Source organism: Trichechus manatus, unplaced genomic scaffold, assembly GCF_000243295.1.
Source record: "Trichechus manatus latirostris isolate Lorelei unplaced genomic scaffold, TriManLat1.0 scaffold00028, whole genome shotgun sequence".
NCBI lineage: Eukaryota > Metazoa > Chordata > Mammalia > Sirenia > Trichechidae > Trichechus > Trichechus manatus.
The window spans coordinates 18190469-18212764 of NW_004443964.1; the positions used below are offsets into that span (position 1 = coordinate 18190469).

Genomic DNA, 22296 nt, shown 5'->3' on the forward strand with positions numbered 1-22296 from the left:
CAAGAGACTAAACGGTCAGCTTCTGTCTGGAGGTGAGATAGACAGGAAGGCAGACAGGGTTAGGAGCTGGTTGAATGGACATGGGGAAGCAGGGGTGGAAAGAAGGAGTGTGCTGTCACAGTAAGGGGAGAGCAATTAGGGTCACATAACAATGTATGTACAAATTTTTGTATGGGTGACTAACTTGAAATGTAAACTTCATTTAAACTATAACAATAAAAAAATAAAAATTTTTAAAAAAGACACGTATAAGAATGTTCTTAACAGCACTCATTGCGGTGTAAATATAGTTGTAAAACAAAACAAAACAAAAAACTGGAAACACACGTGTCCACCAACAGTAAAATGGATCGATAAATTGTTTTGTCATACTATATAATATTACACACAGATAAGAATGAACTACAACTATATGTAACAACACAGATAAATCTCATAAACCTAATTTGAGCAAAAGAAGGTAGACAGAAATCAAGTACATACTGTATGATCACATTCAGATAAAATTTAAAAATAGGCTAAACTAATCTATGGTGCTAGAAGTTAGGATGGTGGCTACTCTTAACAGCAGAGAGTGGGGAGTGCTAGTAACTAGAAGGGAGAAAAAAAGATTTCTGGGCTTTTGATAATGTTCTGAGATATTTTTGTTTTGTTTTGTCATTAACCTGGATGACAGTTTGTGAAAATTCATTTATCTGTATGCTTATGATACATGTACTTTTCTATATCTCCTGTATACTTCCATTAAAGGTTTAATTAAAAAGAGATAAGTATTATAAAGTCCTAAATTATTTTAGAATAAAGATTCATTTTACCAAAAGAGAAAACTGTATCAGAAATCTATAGCATCTTATACTAAGTTCCAGGATATGTAAATATAGTCCTAGTCAATTTTTTCCTAGTGAACATTTAATTTTTTTAATGCAAGTATCCTTCTCCTTTACTTGGGAATTAGTTACAATAAGCAACACTTATATGTAGGCAGGTCGTAAAGTCTCAATTTCATTTTTGTACGTGGATAAAAGTAATTACATATATGTATCACATTGTCCATTTTAACATCAAAATATGCCGTTGTAGTGAGAAGTGATATGAATAAAACAATGACATTTTCCCTCACCAGTACAGTCTTCCTAAATAATAAAAGCAGAAAAATAAATAAAAAACAGAGCTTAAAATAAAATTAAAGTTGCACAATCTGCAGAATGCCAGACTATCAATAAAACAACCCACAAGAAATGGTTAAAGAAATAGTTTTGAGTCACCAAGCCAATGATATTAAGACAAAAATGTCACTAATTTGGACATCAGCATAATATAAAATGTTTGAATTGCCTGAATTTTTAAAATTAAATCAGAAATATGTTGCAGTAAATTTGAACAAGTCACTCATCTGAGACTGAAACATTAACCACGTCTTACTCCAATGCAGACTAATCATAAGAGTTGAGATTAACTCTCAGATAAAAGTAAATAGTTAACGATTTAAAAAAAATAATACACTCACCACTGACTCAAGATGGTGTAGAAAAAAATGCCAACCTCTTTAAAAGTGATTGTGGTATGCTTATAGAACTGATGAATGCATTATCCAAAATAGCAAGACTGCAATGATATATAGTATTTCAAATGTTTTGCTTTGCTTAACAGACAATTCCTTCAGTACAGATAAGACCTCCCACACTGAATACTTACATCTACATTTATGGACAAAACAGAAGGCCTTCAGCTGTCAAGCAAGCCAAGCTATTTGCATAATACCGATTACCTCACCCTGAAGTGTAGAAGGTAGAACAGAGCTGTGTCTGTGAAGTTAGAATTTACTCATCAAATTTGAGTTAAAGACTTGCTTCAAATACATTGTGAAATTTACAGAGGAAAACTCACTGATATGACAGGTACAGAAATAAAAAAAAGACCTGATCCCCCAAGTCAAGTGCTAGCTTTTAAATCAGAGCTTAGGTTTCCAGGATTTGAGATAATCATCAAAGAACATTTGTTTTTTATTAACATATTGAATTAAATCCACCAATATCCTACAAATTATATAGAAGAAAATAGTACAGCTTCAAAACTGAGAAATGTTAATATCCTATTCCAGTTATTTCAAAGGGGAAAATATCAAAAGAAGAATTTACCTCATAGGGTAGACAGCTTTCAACTCAGGTGTATTCAAGCACTAAAATGGTCCTAGTAAAGAAACAGCAACTATACAGTATGGATATTCGGTTTTTAGTGATTTCCTATGAAGAAATTAAGTTAAAGAAAGTCTTAATAAGAAAGTGGCTAAACAATTCCAAGTAAAAATTTTTTTCTCTCCTACAACTAGATGATACTTAAAAATTACTCTCTTCAACCTATCATCAAAATATTACAGTTGAAAAATAAACCACTTAAGTGACCTTGAATTTGGTAATCCAAAGTCATCTTCAGTGTTCTCACCTAAATAATGTGCTAGAATAAATATCAGATTAGATTTTATGAATTAAAATTTTGAAGGAGGTTATCTTCAATACTTCTTTACAAACTTAAAATATATGACCATAATAGAAGGGGGGGTATTAAAAATGCAAGTCACAGAATATATACAGATTAAAGTTTTACTATTCAGGTATGACTCTAGTCCCTATCTTCAATGATTTTATACACTTAATAACAACAATGGAAGACATGAGTTAGAAGGTGTTATGGACTGAATTGTGTGCCCCAAAATATGTGCTGGAACCCTAACCCCTACACCTGTGGATGTAATCCCATTTGGGAATAGAGTTTTCTTTGTTAAATAAATGAGGCCATATCATGTAGGGCGTGTCCTAAAACTAATCATTTCTGAATTATAAAAAGAGCAGCAGAGACACAGAAACAAGCAAGCACAAGCTGGGAAGATAGATGTCGCCAAGTAACCAAGGAACACTGGGAGAGAAGGATCTCCCTAGAGAGGGCCTTCGCCTATAGCCAGTACTCTGAATTCAGACTTCTAGCCTCCTAAACTGTGAGAAAATAAATTTCTGTTCTTTAAAGCCACCTACTTCTCGTGTGTTTGTTACAGCGGCACCAGGAAACTAAGATAAAGGCTATTGAAGAAAATGCAAAAGGAAGGACCAGGAGCATAAGCCAAAGGTTTATTTATTAGCCAAAGGCCACTTATGATGAGGTACATGCATAAGATGTTCCCTGACTACATAAGCATTCTGATAACCAGAAGAAATGAAGAACAGCTCAACTGTTTGGGACAGGAACAAGAAAAGGAACAAGCATCTGTTTCCTACTGGGTAAATGTGCTAGTATGTACTTTACAATATTTTCTTACATAACAATAATAATTCTATGAAACAAATATTATCCTCATTTTAAACTTAAGACTGAGATTCTGAGAAGTAATACTGCCAGTAAGTGTCAATCCTTACATTAAAATTGCCTGGCTTCGAAGTCTGGGTTCTTTTCAAGACTGTCTATTGGCCTCTACTATAACAAATTAATAAAAGTGGGGGGGGGTACAGACTGTTATGTTCAGAACACAGTGAAGGGAGGCAAGGGCAGAAGCAGGCTATTGCAAAAATCCAGAAGATGGATGGAGGCTAGAACTAAGCAGGCAGTGGAAGTGGTAAGAAGAGGTCAGATTCTCGATATATTCTGACAGTACAGTTAAAAGAATTTGCTGTCAGAAGAATAAGAGAAAGAAAGAAGTCAAGGATAATTCCAATAGTTTTGGCCCGAAGAATGGATCTGCAATTTCATGAGATGGAAAAGACTGAGAGAACAGGTTCAGGGATGAAAGGGGTACCTCGCGCTCAGTTTGGGTCATATTATGTTTGAGATGCCTATTAGACATATAAGCAGAAATACTTATATATAAGCCATCAACATATAAATCAGATTTAAACTGTATGAGATCCCCAAGAAAGGGAGCATCAATAAGAGAGAAACAGAGAAAGAGAAAAAAGGTCAGAAGACTAAGCCTTGATGTTGAATCTAAAAGGTAGAGGCTGGGGGCATGAGGAGGAGCCAGCAGAGAGTAAGAAGTAGTGGACAGAGAAGAGAGACAAAACCAGAAGAGTATAGAAGTCAAGTAAAGAGGGGAAACGACCAAATGTTGATTGGTCAAGTAATATGAAGACTAAGACTTGACCACTGAATTTAGCTAATGTAGATAATTTAGCCTGGTTTCTGTGGAGTGGTGGAGGTAAAACCTGATGGGATTAAGTTCAAGAGAGATTAGAAAGAGCTTCTGAAAAAGGTCTTCTTTCTCTTTCCTTAGTCAGGGAAGATTTGTGGAGCCCCTGAATATGCTGGCTGCCATCTTGTAAACATTGATAGAATAAAACATAGGATGAAGTCAACATTGTGAAAGATAATGTGGACAGATGGAAGACAACAGATTCCTTGTTGCAATCACTGAATTACTAACAAAAACAATTCTATCTCTGGACTGCAATTATATTATTCAGTAAATCCTCTTTATCATATAAGCCAAGTGTCAGCAAACTGCAATTCACTGGGCAAATCTGGCCTGCCACCTGTTTTTGGACGACCAATGAATACTAAGAATGGTTTTTACATTTTTAAATGATTTTTTAAAAAATCAAAGGAAGAATAATATTTTGTTACATGTGAAAATTACATTTAATTGATATTTCAGTATCCATAAATAACGTTTTATTAGAACACTGTCACGCTCACTCATTTACATATAGTATACGGCTGCTTTTGTGCTACACAACAGAGTTTAGCAGTTGTGACAAAGCTCAAGATATTTACTATCTGGCCCTTTACAGAAAAAGTTTGCTAATCCCTGGTATTAGAAATTCTGGGTCAAATATTCTGTTACTTGCAACCATAGAATCCTAAATAATACAGCCCATTATATTCTAGCATCACCAAACTGCTTGATGATATTCAAAGAGAAAATGCATTATTTTCTCTATCAATTATTAATACTGTTTCCTCTACCGAAAGCGCAGCTCTCTCTACTTGACTATATAATAAAATTGTATTCAACAGGTATTAATAGTGCTTGGTGTCCAGTAATGCTGAGTGGGACTAAATCTTTAAACTATCTATGTGACCTTAAGAAAATTAATTAAATTCTCTAAACCTCAGTTTCCTTATCTGATACAGTAATATTCTATGGGGTTGTTGTACTAATGTGCATAAAACACAGCATGACACCTGGTACAAAGTAAACACTTATTAAATGATAACTGGAATCTTCACCTATCATCATAATCAACAACAACATCCACTCACCTAAAGACAGCTTAAATGTTCTTTCCTTTTTTTTTCTTTTCTATAAAGACTTTCTGTATGCTTACCAGGAATAATTAATTGTTCCCTCTTCCATGCTTCCATAACACATTATATATAGCTGTACTCCCACAATTGCCACATTATATAGCAGTTAACTATTTATGTGACTATCTCTGGACTGTAAGAAGCTCAAAATGTGTCTCTGAAAGTCTTCTCATCTTGGTAGTTTCAGTGTCAACATGGAGTCTCATACAGTGTGAGTATTCTTAAACACTTGTTGAATTATATTGTCAAGGGCCAGCTCTACAGTTAATACGTTCATATAATCAAATTTAAGAAAAAACTGTGTTACTGATATGGTTTGAGATACAGTTTAAGAAGTCCACTATCTTCCTTTTCTTACCCAAACAAACTGACACTATAAAAAGATGAGCAGCATAATTCCAAAGCCCAGTGCGCTTCATCCTCCATATCAACCTCAATGACCTTTATCTATCAATAGGAATTTTCACAGGTAAGCCCAAAACCACCTAAAACTGAGTTGGTTCTGTAGAAACCTCTACAGTACCTCTTCTTCTAAAGACAAAAGGAAGCATACTACACCAAATAAAATAAACTTATTAACATAATATTGTCAGCGCCATAGTTAACGCTCTTAAAAAATATACTATAAAACATTTTCAAAACTTGCCTGAATATAAAGGTGAAAAGTTCATAGGTTTTAATAGATCTACATAACTCTAAATCTATAAAAGAAAAATAACATCCCCATATGAGTTATTAATCTGTACTCACCTTAGCATCCACAATATCCCAGAAACAGTCTGATCTATATGTAGCTCAAGAAAAGTTCTGCTAAACATAAAATGTTTTGATTCTCATGATGTAGCTATGCATCAGTGATAACTAGTATGAGGAAAGCAAAATAAATGTGCCAATTGTAAATGGAGCAATCACCAGTAATAATGTCAGTATTTTAAAAGTTGATGACTGTGCTTTCAAGGTGTCACCATAACTATACAAAAAGTCCAGCCTACAACTGAACTAAACTAACAGGCTGTTAAAAATGAGGTGTCTACAATTTTGTATGTGTGTGTGTGTGTGTGTGTGTGTATATATATACAGTTTGCTTTTTAAAAATAAACTTTTTTACAATAGTTTTAGATTTACAGAAAAGTTATGAAGATAGTACAGAAAGATTCCATAAACCCCACACTCATTTTCCCATTTTACATTATTAGTATGGTAATTTGTCACAACTAATGAACCAATATTGGTATACTTTTATTAACTAAAGTCCACATTTTATTTAGATTTCCTCAGTTTTTATCTAATGTCCTTTTTCTGTTTCAGGGTCCCAACCAGGATACTATATCACATTTAGTATTTATGTCTCCTCTAGACCTTTGACAGTTTCTCAGACTTTCCTTGTTTTTGATGACCAAAATGGTTATGAGGATTACTGGTTAGGTATTTTGTAGACAAATCCCAATACACATTTGTCTAATGTTTTTCTCATGATTAATCTAGGGTTATGGGTTTTTGGGAGGAAGACCACAGAGGTAAACTGCTATTCTCATCACATCATATCAAGAGTACATACTATCAACATGACTTATCATTGTTGATGTTTAATTACATTTTTAACCAGTTTTATTATATTATAATCATATTTTTAACTAGTCATTACACTGGGCTTTTTTTCCCCCCAAAGTTCCAATTTCAAAGAACATTAAAAAGTATAAATTGAGAAAACGAAACAAACAAGCTCTAAGTCCTTTCCAGCTCCATTGTTCTATGAATCTAAGAAGTGCTTATCTATAGAGATATCTATGCTTACTAAGAAATTCCCGGTAAAGGAAACTGTGTTAAATTAGGACCAAGAATGTAGGTGAGCTATATCAACTTAAGTGGAAGAAGTTTGAAGTCAGAGATTACTTCAACTTTACCTTGGAATTTATTCCTTTTTTGTCTCCCAAAAGTGTGTAGAGCTCTCCAACATGCCATGGTATGTCTGTATAGATGTGAAAACAACTATATTCTCTCTAGAGGTGACATAAAATGGTGAAGAAGAGAGCAGGCTTTAGAATCAGGCCTGGTTTCAAATCCTGCACTTACTAACTCTACAACCAAATTTACTTAATATAACATCCCAATTCCTGTTTCCTCATCTATTAAAAAGAAAAAATAATATCTACTCATAGGGTTTTACTGGGGATTGACACTCTTAAGAAGCCAGAGTTTCACTTTACCTTTTCAGTTATGTGGGATATATGTATCTGTGATTATGTATACATGTATGTGTGTATGTGTGTGTGTGTGTGTGTGTATGTATGGTGTTCTGATCAGTTGAAACCAGATGCTGAGGATTCGTATACGTCTCAATCTTGGGCACACATTAAATTGATCCAAGGATTTTAGAACTCCTTATGCCCAGGCCACACCCCAGACATCAGTATTTCTTTAAATCTCCCTGGGTGATTACAATGTGCAGTCAAAGTTGGGAAACATTAGTAGAGATCAAGTGGTGCCGTGATACAGCAATGAACTGGATCCATCAGAAATTCTCCAGTGCTAACCGACAGATGCTATAGGCAAAAGATACTAGTAGTACAGAAGAATAAGATGATCTCTAAATTGAGGGCAAAGTTTACCTTCATAGGTTCACTCTCTGATCTCTTCTGATTATTACTGGTTGTACTTTATTTTGGTGACTTGGGGGGGGTGCGGACTAAACTGGGATAATATTGTATAATGTGGAGAAGCTGACTAGTCAAAATTTCTCAAGCTGGGTTTGAAAAGTTGTACTGCCAAGATGATGGTGTTATCTAGATGTAATAAGATTTTAAAAGCTAGGATAGCCTCTACCTTATTCACATTAGCCTGGGATCCCGGGGAATCCACAGCTTCTAAAGCATGAGAGGGGGCATCAGAAATAGTGCCAGACAGGAATGAAAGAACAAGGCGCACTCAGAGGAACCCAAACAGCTCAGTATGGCTGGAGCACAGAATGTATGGGGAAGAAGCAGGATATGAAACTAGGAAAGTAGGCAGAGGCATTATCATGAAAAGGATAATCACAAAAAGTATACTCATAATGTCATGATGATCAATTTGAACTTTATCCTGTAAGTGTGGGAAAGAAAATGAAGGGCAATAAAAGTAGGAGAGTGACATGATCTGACTGGTGTTTTCAAAAGATAAATTTGACAAATGTATAGAAGTAGGTACTGTGGGGTCATAGGTAAAAAGATCACTGTCACAGCCCAGAGGAAAGGAACACGTAAATACAGGCATTAACACTGAGAATACAGAAGGTAGGTTCATGAAATACAAAGCATGGTAAAGACTTTGTGTCTCCACTTGAAAACGTAGTCTCTAATGACTGTCATTAATTTCTCTTTTCCCTTTCTTCCTTGAATCCACTCCCATCAGGTTTTTGCCCATACCACTCCAGAGAATCTACACTTATCAAAATGTCCCACAATGTACATTGCTAAATCCAATGGCCAGTTTTCAGTTTTCTTATTTTTTGACTTAACAACAACATTTGATGCAGTTAATCACTCTCTCTTCCTTGAAGTGTTCTCTTTCCTTGGCTTCCAAGACACTGCACTTTCCTAGTTTTGCGCCTATCTTTCTGTCTCCTTCTTTTTCTCAGTCTCCCTGGCTAACTCTTCCTCACCTTCCCAACCGCTAAAGCTGGAGTACCCCAGGGCTAAGTCTTTCAATCTGTACACTTTGCTACACCAATTCCCTTGATTATCCCAAACAGACTGGGAGGAGACAGTCCTTCGAACAAACCTGGCAGCCATGATCTTCCACTCGTTCCCCTGCTAGAATCTTTAGGCTTCAGAACAAGCCCCTAATAACTATCAGAACAAGCCTAATAACTATCAGGGCTAAAGTAATGACATTCCACCTGGCGCCCAACTGTCTAATCACCTTCTCCTTGGGTTGTCAGGTGGAAAAATATCCATGCAGCAGGTCACATACCCCTGGAGTATGAATTTGGCTGAGGGAGGGATTTCTGGGTCCTTCACCTACAGTACAAAGTTGGGACACACATAGAAGGTTTTCAATCTCCACTCAGACAGTTTTTGAGCCGGGAGGGACCGTTTGTCATGGAACTATTCTTGTATGCTGTCTGTTGTCTGTGAGTAATTAAAACGATTTTCATTTGCCAAAATTTGGTGAGTATCTTGTGTATATGGCTTGATCAGGCTAAACAACATAACACCCATGGACTGGTTGGTGCCACTGGGTGAATTCTCACCTCAGTAGTCCGGTGGCTACTTGGGATCCGGAGACAGCCTTTAAGGCAAACTGCATGTGCAATACAAGACTAAAGGTTTTATGTTTCATCTATATGCTGATAGTCCCCAAATTTACGTCTCTAGCCTCGTCCTGGTCCATGAACTCCATATTTACATACCCCACCTACATATCCTAAATCTTCAGCTGGATTTCAATCAGGCATCTCAAAATTTAACATGTCCTAGTATCCCTCCATAAACTTGCTCCTCTCACAGACTTCCTCATCTCAGTAAACGGCAACTCCATTCTTTTAGTCGTTCAAGCCAAAAGCCTTGAAGTCATCCTTAAATCTTCTTTTTCTCTCATAAGAAGAGACAAAAATTCTTGACATGGTCTAGCTTCATTTCTAATCAGACTTTCCTTTGTTCTCCTGATATTGGCTTTCTTTTAGTTTTTGGTCTCTACCTTCAAAATGTCTGCAGCAGGCACCTATCTGAGAAACAACTACCTTGTAACTGAGGAGTCAGGATAAAACGGTTTTCATTCAAAATTCCTGCCCTCGTATGTGAGGATGAGTAAGTATCAAAGACACTAGTGATACTGAATTTTTCTTTTACATTGCACAGTTCAAAATAAAATAAACCCTGACATTCCTCTTACTCCCAAAGATGATAGAATGACAGCTACTGATAGACTAAAAATCAAATCACCTCTCCCAACCTCACCCCCAAGAAAAAGCCCAAGTTCTTTGTTTTGACTAATAAACATATTTAAATGTATAACCATTCACTGAAAAAACCAAAGTAAAAAAACACCAAAAGATTATATATTATCTAAATATATCTTGAATTACTTTTTTCAAATAAAGTATACTTTATTTATCCTAAGGAGCCCTGGTGGCACAGTGGTTAAGTGCTCAGCTGTTAACCAAAAGGCTGGCGATTTGAACCCACCAGTCGCTTGACAGAAGAAAAATGTGGCAGTCTGCTTCTGTAAAGATTTACAGCCTTAGGAATCCTATGGAACTATTCCTTAGTTCTACTCTGTCCTACAGGGTCGCTATGAGTTGGATTCGACTCGACAGCAATGGGTTGGTTATTTATTCTATTATGCCTAAATAATACTTTTGTTATTATTGGTTATACACAAATATGCTTTTTTAAAGTACTTAGCACAATACCATGCATTTGCGGGCACCTAACCTTACTCTGCTTATTATAATGATAGTAATAAAAACAAAAATTTAAGATTAAAATGTTTTACGAAAAAATGCTATTAAAGTTAATAACATGATCTTGGTATATGTAATACACAAAATTCAAAAACTATATTCTGTTGCCTAAACTTGTCATTAGTCAGGCTCTTACTAGACTATTATTACATTTTTATTTTTCTCCTAAGGAACTAGGAAAATTGAATACAACAATGATTAAGTGGTTGGATAACAGAAACAATTAGGACCAAATGGAATGTAAAAATAGTCAAAGGATAAAGAATGAACAATATAAAGAACCCAGAAAACACAGCACATAAACAAAGAAGCTTTATACATGAGAAAGTTGGCCTTTTAAATCCCTGGAGCAAGAAAAGGCTACTCAACAACAAATGGGATGAGGAAATCTGCTTTTTCCATATAAGAAAAAATAACTAGATCCCTTTCTCACACGTACTCCCACGCAATATTGGGAATCATGCCAAGCCAAGTTGACACACATTTTGTGAGGGGACACAATTCAATCAAAAAAAAAAGAAAAGAAAAGAAAATCTAAAATTAAAAAAAAAAAAACAACTTTAAAACTACTTCAAGAAAATACAGGAAAATATATTTAAAGTCTCTGAACAAGGAAAGATTACTGAAACAACATACAGGAAAAAAAAAAAACAGTAATAAAGTTGAGAAACATTTTAAACTTCTATTAAACAGAAGTTTGAAGTTTTGGTCTTACAAACAAAAGCAAAGTTTTAAGACAGGGTATAGACTTTTAGAGAAGGTATCTGTAAAATAAATGTCACCAACTAAGGATCAATCTAGAACAGGGGTCTGCAAGCTTTTCCTGTAAAGAGAGTACACGTAAATAGTTTAGGCTTTGTAGACCATATGGTCTTTGTTACAACTACTCAACTCTGCACTGCACGGCAAAGGCAGCTATAATCAACTAAAATGAATGAGTGTGGCTGTGTTCCAATAAAACTTTTATTTATGGATACGGAAATTTTAATTTCATATAATTCTCACATCTTGCAAAATTTTTTTCTTCCTTTTATCCCCCTCTAATCATTTAAGATAAATGTAAAAACCATCCTCAGCTCACAGGCCATACAAAAACAGGCAACAGGCTAGATTTGACCTGTGGACTGCAGTCTGCCAAACCCTATCTAGAATATATAAAGAATGCCTATAAATCAGTAAGAAAAAGAAAAATAATCTAACAGAAAAAGACATAAAGGATACAAAGAGACTATTAACAAAAGAGGATATCTGAAAGGCCATAAACACATGAAAGGACGTTCAACTTCATAAGAAATTAGAGAAACAAATTAAAATAACGTCTTTCACCTATCATATTGGGAAAAATGAAGAAGTCTGACCATATAAAGCATTGGCAAGGAAATGGCAAAACAAGAATTCTCAAATACTGTTGAGAAGAGTGTAAACTGGTAGAGTAACATGTTGTAGCGACCTCATGTACAACAAAAGAAATGTTGCCCCGTCCTGCACCATCCTCACAATTGTTGCTATGTTTGAGCTCATTGTTGCAGCCACTGTCAATCCATCTCATTGAAGGTCTCCCTCTTTTTCACTGGCCCTCTACCAAGCATGATGTCCTTCTCCAGCTATTGGTCCATCCTGATGACATGTCCAAAGTAAATGAGACAAAGTCTCGCCACTTTCACTTCTAAGGAGCGTTCTGTCTGTACTTACTCCAATACAGACTTGTTTGTTCTTCAGGCAGGCCATGGTATATTCAATATTCTCTGCCAAGGCCACAATTTGAATGTGTCAATTCTTCTTCAGGCTTCCTTTTTCAATGTCCACCTTTCACATGCGTGTGAGGTGACTGAAAATACTATGGCTTGGGTCAGGAGCACCTTAGTCATCAAAGTGACATCTTTGCTTTTTCATACTTTAAAGAGGTTTTTTGCAGCAGATTTTCCCAATGCAATATGTCATTTGACTGCTAGTTCCATGGGCACTATTACTGATCCAAGAAGAATGAAATCCTTGACAATTTCAATTTCTTTCCCATTTATCATGATGTTTATTTGTCCAGCTGTAAGGATTTTTAGGTGTAATCCATACTTAAGGCTGTAGACTTCTGTGTCTTATCAACTATGTGAAGGCATTCGACTGTGTGGATCATAACAAATTATGGATAACACTGTGAAGAATAAATTCCAGAATACTTAATTGTGCTCATGTGGAATGTCTTAGTTATCTAGTGCTGCTCTAACAGATACACCACAAGTAGATGGCTTTAACAAACAGAAATTTATTCTCTCACAGTCTAGGAGGCTAGAAGTTTGCATTCAGGGTGCCAGCTCCAGGGGAAGGCTTTCTCTCTCTGTCAGTTCTGGGGCAAGGTCCTTGTCATCAATCTTCCCCTGGTCTAGGACCTTCTCAGTACAGGAATCCCAGGTCCAAACAAAGGACACACTCCCCTCCTGGTACTTCATTCTTGGTGGCATGAAGTCCCCCTCCTCTCTGCTCCATTCTCTTTTATATCTCAGAAGAGATTGACTCAAAACACAACCTAACCCTATAGATTGAGTCCTGCCTCATTAACATAACTGTCCCTAATCCTGCCTCATTAACATCATAGAGGTTAGGATTTACAGCACATAGGATAATCACATCAGATCACGAAATGGTGGACAACCACACAATATTGGGAATCATGCCAAGCCAAGTTGACACACATTTTGGCGGGGGACACAATTCAATCCAAAACACGGAACTTGTATACGGATCAAGAGGCAGTTGTTCAAACAGAACAAGGGGATACTGAGTGGTTTAAAATTGGAAAAGGTGTGGGTCAGGGTTGTATTCTTTCACCTTATTCAATCTATATGCTGAACAAAAAATCCAAGAAGTTGGGCTGTATGAAGAAGAATGCAGCATCAAGATTGGAGGAAGATTCATTAACAACCTGACATATGATACAACCTTGCTTGCTGAAAGTGAAGACAGTGAAGGAGGAGAGCAATTATTTGCTAAAAGTGAAAATAACCTATGATTTGGCAATTCCACTTCTAAGTGTACATGTTGCTGTCGAGTTAATTCCAACTCATAGCGACCCTACAGGACAGAGAAGAACTGCCCCATAGGATTTCCAAAGAACAACTGGTGGATTTGAACTGCCAACCTTTTGGCTAACAATCAAACTCTTTATCACTGTGCCACCACGGCTCCCTTCTAGGTATAGCCCCTAGAAAAACTCTGATAGGTGCATACAAAAATATTCACTGTAGCGTTATTTGCAACAGCAAAAAAACAACAAAAACAAAAACTCACCCAAACTGAAATAAGCCCAAATGTCTGCTAGGAGGGGAGTAGCTAAAATAAATGTGCTCATAAGATGAAATACTATACAATACATAAAAGTAACAAACTAGGTCCATATACACCAACATGAGCAAAAAAAACAAAAACCACACAAGTTGCAGAGTGATACAGAGTGAATGATACCACTTAGGTAAATACACACACAATTACTAAATATCATTCATGGATATATTTATACTGAGATTTTTCATCTCTGATGAAGGAGACTCAAAAATCAATTTTTTTTTTTTTTTTACTAAATTCTAAATCTGTCTGTGTGCTGTGTGTGTTATCTGTGTTTGTGTACATCTGTGTTAGGATATGGTTATAGCAATGAGAACTAGTAAAAAGCCATGCCATACTTTACAATGGTCAGCAGAATACAGAATGGACTAAAGGGTACTGAGACCAGAGACACAGAACAGTTAGGAAGATATTGTAGTAATTTAAGTGCGATAAGATAGTCTTAAAGTAAGGAAGTGAGAATGGAGGAGGAAAAACAGATGACCAATTTGAGAAATATTCAGAAGTTGGAATCAACAGGATTTGGTGACTGAATAAATGTTGGTAGCCATTTTGGGGAGTATGGAAAGCTTCATGTATTTCCCAACTGCTTCCTGATTACACTTGCTATGGGCTTTTAAATAGCTTTTAGAACTGTACATCTACATTTGCTGATGATGATATGGGCCATCAGCTATACTTAGTGATAGAAAAAGGATTTCAGAAAATAAAACATCAGTTAGAACAATTTTAAAAGAGATATAGCAGAAAGGTTTTCTTTGCTCTACAGTTTCTGACAAAATATGTACACAATGTTTGCTCCTGAGGGCTAAGAATACTATTGAATGCTATTACATCTTCTTCAATTACTGGCGGAAAAGATGATGAAACAGTTTAGAATCACACTAGTACAAATCCTAGCTCCACCACTTCCTGTAAGACTTTGGTCAAGTCACTCAACCTCTTTCTCTCTTCCTCATTTTCATCTATGAAATGAGTAAAATAATAGGATTTACCCCATGAAGTTATGAAAATTAAATGATTATAATTATGTGTGTATTTATATAGGTGTGTGTGTGTTAATACACATCTTTATGTATTTGTGTATTATGTATGTATACACACACACACACACACACACAGAGAAGTATGTGCTATTATCATCCATTTATCCAGTAAAGAAAGAGTTACTGGGTATCTACTAAGTGCAGGGCACTGTACTATGTGCTGGAGAAGTGATGATGACAAATTTACATTGCCTGCCCTCTTAGAGTACATGGCTATTACACTATGAGAGAGAGAAATGTGAGCTAATGTACTATCTTCAACCTACTTAAGTAATTAACAATTCCTGAAGCTATTTCTCAATCTATTCAAACCAATCAACAATTTTAATGTCACTTAATCTTTCTGCAATTACTAAAAATTAATGGAAAAGGCTTACAGTTGTACAGAGAAAAATATTTTTGAAAATATAAATTTATGGATGTTGTCATTTTCTAAACTGTATTTTCACTCATTTTCTATATTTTCACTCTTATCTCTAAATTTTCCCATTTTTTTCCCCCCATACTTAATGTATGTTAATCTAAGAGATTCACAAATAAATAATACTCGCAGGAACTTATCTCTGAATTTCCCCCATTCCAAGGACATAACAAATTCATTTTTTATTTCTTCTATCCTTAACCACATTGTTACTCTTACAGATTCATTAAAAAATACTCTCAGAAACTACCTGCATCTTGGAATTACAAAGACAATGATGGCTAAATGAATACTAACAAGAGTATTGTATTGCTTGGTTGAAAATGTATTACTCTCTATTTATAGCATAAACTCTTTTCTTTTTATGCTATAATAGTGCATTTGTGTATTTTCTTTAATAAAACATTTCTTTCTTGTCAAAAATATCTTCTACAATAGCCATTCTCCCATCATCTTACTTTGTAACCTTCCCCTTCAACAAAGGATATCTTATTTGCATCCAGCTCTCGCAAATTTACTGTACTAATCCTTGCCAGCCATTTTGTTTTCAGCTTGTAACACTAGCAGACAGCTTCCTTCAGTCTGACTCTATTAGCATATCGGGTAATTTAGAAAATAATCACCAAAACAGAACCTACGAGAAATGGTTGGTTTTTATCAGAATATATCTATATATTTTATATTACTCTTGAAATATGCTTTATTTTATGATGCTTCTCTACTTCCTTTCAGTATAATTTATTCTCTTAATTTAAATACTCAATCCTGCTCACAGTAATTTTTCCCTTCCCTAGATCCTATAAATGAATTTGACATATTACTGTTTAAATATAGGAATTTTCAAATTTTAAATAAACTTCAAAGATATTTCAAATATTTTCTGTAAAAGCACAGAAAGGTCGCCTAATTGGTATTGTAATTTACAACTGTATTCCAGCAGACCATCTAGCCAAGAATGATAAACACACAAAAGCTAACATACATTATTCTCACATCTCAAGGGTATTTCTAATAGCCAGCAGATAGCAAACAATTCTCTACCTGTTTTGACTTGCAATATCCTGCTGTTTGAATGTCAATAACAACGTGCTCTCACCAAGCATCACTGAAGTCTTAGATGACAAATTATCTCATGCAATTTTAATATGATAGGAAGGGTGGGGCCAAAGAGTTACTATTAGTGTCCTGTTCTTCAGGACTCTTTTCTATCACATCCTTCACCCCAAACCCCCACAAGTCCCACTCATCCATATTTAATAAATATACTGAATTTATGTTATTCACTAACCTATTCTATCACCTAACAGAAACCTCTTTTTAGAGAGACTCTTCTAGTTCATTAAATAACAGTATTTGGAAAGTTTTTTTTTTTTTTTTTTTTTAACGTGATTAAATATAACAGTCTCTTTAAAAGCAAAGAAAAACAAACAAAAAAAAATGAGGCTGAAGAAACAAAACACCTGCAAGGAAATAAAATGCTCAAAGATGAGGACTACTGAAGTGCTTTTACAACTCCATTTTCTCTTCCAAACTCCTCCCCTCTCCAAGGCATTTTATGTTTTTACTGTGATGCTAACTAACCATGCAGCCTGCTGTAGAAGCCTGTGGTTAGAATAGAATTTTAGGTAATGGGCTTGGTTTTGGTTTTGGTTTTTTTGGTGTTCTGTGAGGAACCAATCAGACTTCTTTGTTTCATCTGCAACATTCCATCAGGGTTATATAACATTTTAGATACATGAAACATTCCAATGATACAGTATATTTCAATCTATAGTTAGCTATCTATTGTCACTAAATCTGGCACATAAAAATGCCATATTATTCTTTCATGTTATTCAATAATATCAAGGGAATATAGTACAAATGAGACCTTTTTTTCTCCTTTTTGAGGAGAAGATAGATTTTTGAAAATACAGAATATGTGCATTCTGCAGACTAATAAAACTAATGCTGATTCTTATTATTTCTGTCTACAGTAAAGTGGGAGGCAACCCAACTAAGTGGCAGACAGCCATACAGTTGTTCATTCTTATCACATACAAATTGTCACTGGTATGGAATAAAACATTATAAATAGATATTTAAGCTCAGAATGAGGCTTTAATTTTTCAGCACAAAAATTAAGTATTTAAAATTTTTGAACAAATATTTTCCCAAACTAGAAAATCTGAACTTTGAATGTCATATTCCAATTTAATACCTGCAATACTGACTAAAATAATATACCAGCAGTATTGTTACCTATACGATCACAATCCTTTCAGTACAGTAGTAGTGGAACTATACAAATATTCTCTCTCTCTCTCTCTGATAGACCTAATGCAGCATAACTTAAATATTGCTCTTCTGTGCTATTAATACAGCAAGTCAGATATTCAAGAGCATATTCACCTAGAATCTGTGAATCTGGTATTTTCTTTATTTTTACAATCTAAAAGCATCCCACAGATGATGGTTACAAAATAAAAACAGAATTAAAATAGTGCCCTAAAGCATAAAAAAAGCTGAATCTGTTGGGTGTGGCTTAAGTAAACATATCTTGTCTCAACTGGACAGCTCCCTAGTAACACGCAGCCACCGAAAACCCAAAATACATCAGCACATAACTAAAGTGCTTCCAGGAGGGGGTGGGGAGCTAAACTACCATGTTCTTTTTCTATGCTTGATGTTCAACTGTTTCTATACTGTACTCCTAAAATGACAGTGCCTTGAGTCAGCTGAGTATTGCTTAAGAAACCAAGGACAGAAATATTTTACTTGTCCTACTTCCTCATCCTCTCCTTTATTTTCATACTCACTGTCTACAACATGGCCGTTCTTACAAACATTTTGCTTTCATAAAAGAGGCAGTCATTTAAATCATGACTATGTGCAATGCGAACTTAACTGCATTACAGTCATCAATAAAATATGAAGTGCCAACTCCAATGTTCATTCTACTGATTTCCCATATCTCACCAGAGAATGCTCTACTAATGACTTCTACTATTATAAAATGAACAATATAAGGCAAGAAACATTGGCAGAGCTGCAACAAATGTGCAACAGAAAAATGTAAAACCTGTAAGTGTTTTTTTTAAAAAATCTAGTGTTAACAGAAAAATTCTTTATGAACATATATATACACATTACACATATTAAGTACAAATATAAATCTGTTTATAAACTAACATGCATACATCTGTTAATGCTACACATGCAATATACCTGAACCTTTATATATAGAGGGCATGCAGATTTCAGAACTAAAACATTTCATTCTCAAATGGCCATAGTTAAATATTAAAACAGCTAAGGACACCTGACATACTGAACTATATCCAAGCCTTTAATCTTCTTAAAACAATTTTCTCTCCTGTTCACTGTAGCAAACCCACCTCTGGATCATACTGACGATTATTTTTTTCCCAAGCCCTGTACATGCTGCACCATTTTGTTTGTCTTCTGGACAGTGGAGAAATCGGCAGAACAGCAGTGAAGGAGTGTACTGGAGTCAGCAGAGTCAGTGCCAGCCTCCTACTGCAGTCTGTATATTGAACACACTCAAACCCACAGGTGCCTACGTAAAATCCTCCAGCTGCAGCCTGCAACTTAACGTTTCCTCAGCAGCAGATCTACATGATACTTTCACTCTGCTTTAACCTAGTAAATGGACAGGATGCACAGCAGTATGTCCCTTTGCAGAAATGAATTTTACATAAAATTCTTATATAGACATTGTCTGTATTAACTAACCAAAACAAGTGACTTTTTAAATCATAAAGATTCAGAAGGATAATCACCAAAAAAGAAATGCATTTCTAACATTTCTAAAATTCTAAACTAGGAATTTAATTTTTTTTCCAAGAAGTGTAACATTAAAAACTTACATATGGTTGGTCTTACATCTTCTTACATAAACAGCTTATGAAAGTAAATTTTCACATACCGTAAGTATATCATGTTACAAATGCAAATATAGGCTTGCCTCTAAGCATACTTTTTCATCAGCAAATAATCCATTTATAAGAAGAAAATACCAAACTTATCTGTTAAAAGGCAGAATGAATCTAACTAAATCAATGCTCAATAAATGACAGAAGAAACAAGAAATAGAGCCTCATGATACTTTCACATAAACTTTGAACACATACACTCTTATCCTACCTGAATTTTAAAAATTAAAAACTGGAGAACCCTTAAAAAAATCAACAAATCTAACCCTTTAATTTTTCAGATAAACAAACTACGAACCAGAGAATTTAAGGCTAAAGTACCCTTCCCAAGGTCACAGAACTGGTTAGTAGCAAAACCTTGTCTTCAAAATATACCTTTCAATAATAATTAATTAAATACCTACAAAAACTCATCCAAGATTAAATAGATAACCTGAATATTCCTATAACTATTAAATAAATTGAATTCATAATTAAAAGCCTTTATAAAAAAGAAATCACCAGGCCCAGATTGCTTCACAGATGAATTCTACCAAACATTTAAAGAAATCACATCAATTCTGTGTAATTTTTTCAAGAAAACATAAGAGAGGGAAATAATCCCCAACTCAATTTATGAAGACAAATTTACTCTGATATCAAACCAGATAAAGACTTTACAAAAAACAAAACTACAGACCAATATCCCTCATGAACACAGAAACAAAAATTCTTAACAAAATACTAGCAAATCAAATACCGTAATGTACAAAAATAACAACATACCACGACCAAGTAGGATTTACCCTGGGAATATAAGCTAAATAGTTCAGTATTTGAAAATTCTTCAATGTAATCCACCATATTAATGGTTTAAAGATTAAAAATCACATGATCATCATCACTTAATGCAGAAAAATCATTTAACAAAATTCAACACCCTGTCATAATAAAACCTCAAAAAATAGGAAGAACTTCCTCAACTTTATGAAGAACATCTATAAAATATCTACAGCTAACATCATACTTAGTGGTAAAAGACTGAATGCGTCACCCCTAAGATAAGAACAAGGCAAGAACAATCCACTCTCACCACTCCTAGCCAACATCATACTAAAAGCCCTAGCCAGTGTTATATGATAAGAAAAGAAATAAAGGGCATACACATTGGAAAGAAAGAAAACTGCCCCTATTCTCAGAAGACATATTTGTCTACATAAAAAATTCCAAGGAATCTAACAAAACAAAACACACAAACATACTCACACACAAGATCTTTTCAAACTAGTGAGTGAGTTTAGCAAGGTCAAAAAACAAAAATCATTTTTATATACTAACAATGTACAACTAAAAATCAAAATTTATAAAACAATACCAAGTATAATAGCTCCAAAACAGAAAAAGAAATACTTAGGTATAAATCTAGCAAAACATGTACAGGATCCATAAGGTGAAAAACTACAACATGCTGATGAAAGACATCATAAAACTCATTGTTATCAAGTCAATTTCGATTCACAATGATGCTATAGCACAGAGTAGAACTGCCCCATAGGGCTTCGGAGGCTGTAAATCTTTATAGAAGAAGACTGCCACATCTTTCTTTCGCGGAGCGGCTAGTGGGTTTGAACCGCTGACCTTTTGGTTAGCAGACGAGCGCTTAAACACTGTGCCACCACGGCTCCTTAAAGATATCATATAAGACCTAAATAAATGGAAAGACACTTAAGTTCATCAACTGGAAGACCCCACATAGTAAAGATGTCAATTCTACCCAAACTGATTCAAACCAAAATCCCAAAAAGATTTTTTTAAATAGACATAAACAAGCTGATTCTAAAATTTGTATGGAAAGGCAAAGGAACTAAAATAGCTAAAAACAATTTTGAAAAAGAGCAACAAAGTTGGAAGAATCTCACTACTCTATTTTAAAACTTACTATAAAGCTACAGTAATAGAGACAGTGTGGTACTGGCAAAAGGAGAGAAACAAACATCAATGGAACAGAATAGATAGTGCAGAAATTAAAAAAACCCATTGCTGTCAAATTGATTCTGACTCATAGCGAACCTATAGTGCAGAAATAGACCCACATAAATATGGTCAATTGATTTCTGACAAAGGTGCAAAAGCAATTCAACGGAGAAAGGAAAGTTTTTTCAACAAAGGCAGTGAATTGGATATCTACATGTAATAATAATAATGAACACACACCTTTACCTCACATCTTATATAAAAAATAACTCAAAATGAATCACAGATCTAAACATGAAGCTATAAACTGTTAGAAAACAACGTAGGAGAAAACCTTTATAACCTGGGGTTAGGCAAAGAGTTTTTACACGATACCCAACACATGATTTAAAAAATGATAAACTGGGCTTCACTCAAAATTTAAAACTTTTGCTTTGCAAAAAACACTATTAAGACAATAAGAAAACAAGCAAATTGCATACCCAAAAAAGGATCTGTATTCAGAATATACAATGAACTCTCAAAACTCAACAGTAAGAAAACAAACAACCTAACTAAAAAATGGGCCAAAGATCTGAACAGATACTTCACCAAAGAAAATACATGAAAGGCAAATAAAAATGTGAAAAGATGTTCAACATCATTAGCCATTAAGGGAATGCAAATTAAAACCATGATGAGGTAGATTTAACTAATAGACTGGCTAAAATAGAAACTAACGACAATACTAAATGCTCACAAGAATGCAGAGCAACTGAAACTCTCAAACATTCGCTGTGGGAATGCCAAATGGTACAGCCACTCTGGAAAATAGGTTGGCAGCTTCTTATAAACATACACTTAACATATGACCCAACCATCCCACTCCTA

General features: G+C 34.8%; 1 long non-coding RNA gene across 1 annotated transcript in view; it reads right to left on the reverse strand.

Annotated features, from left to right (window-relative positions):
- Positions 1-3584: 3584 nt before the first annotated feature.
- The window catches only part of LOC111820170 (uncharacterized), a 71421-nt gene continuing 52709 nt past the window's right edge, over positions 3585-22296 (reverse strand). Inside the window, exon 3 of the long non-coding RNA XR_002823714.1 lies at positions 3585-7292. This is a non-coding gene — a long non-coding RNA (uncharacterized LOC111820170). The remainder of the gene's footprint in view (positions 7293-22296) is intronic.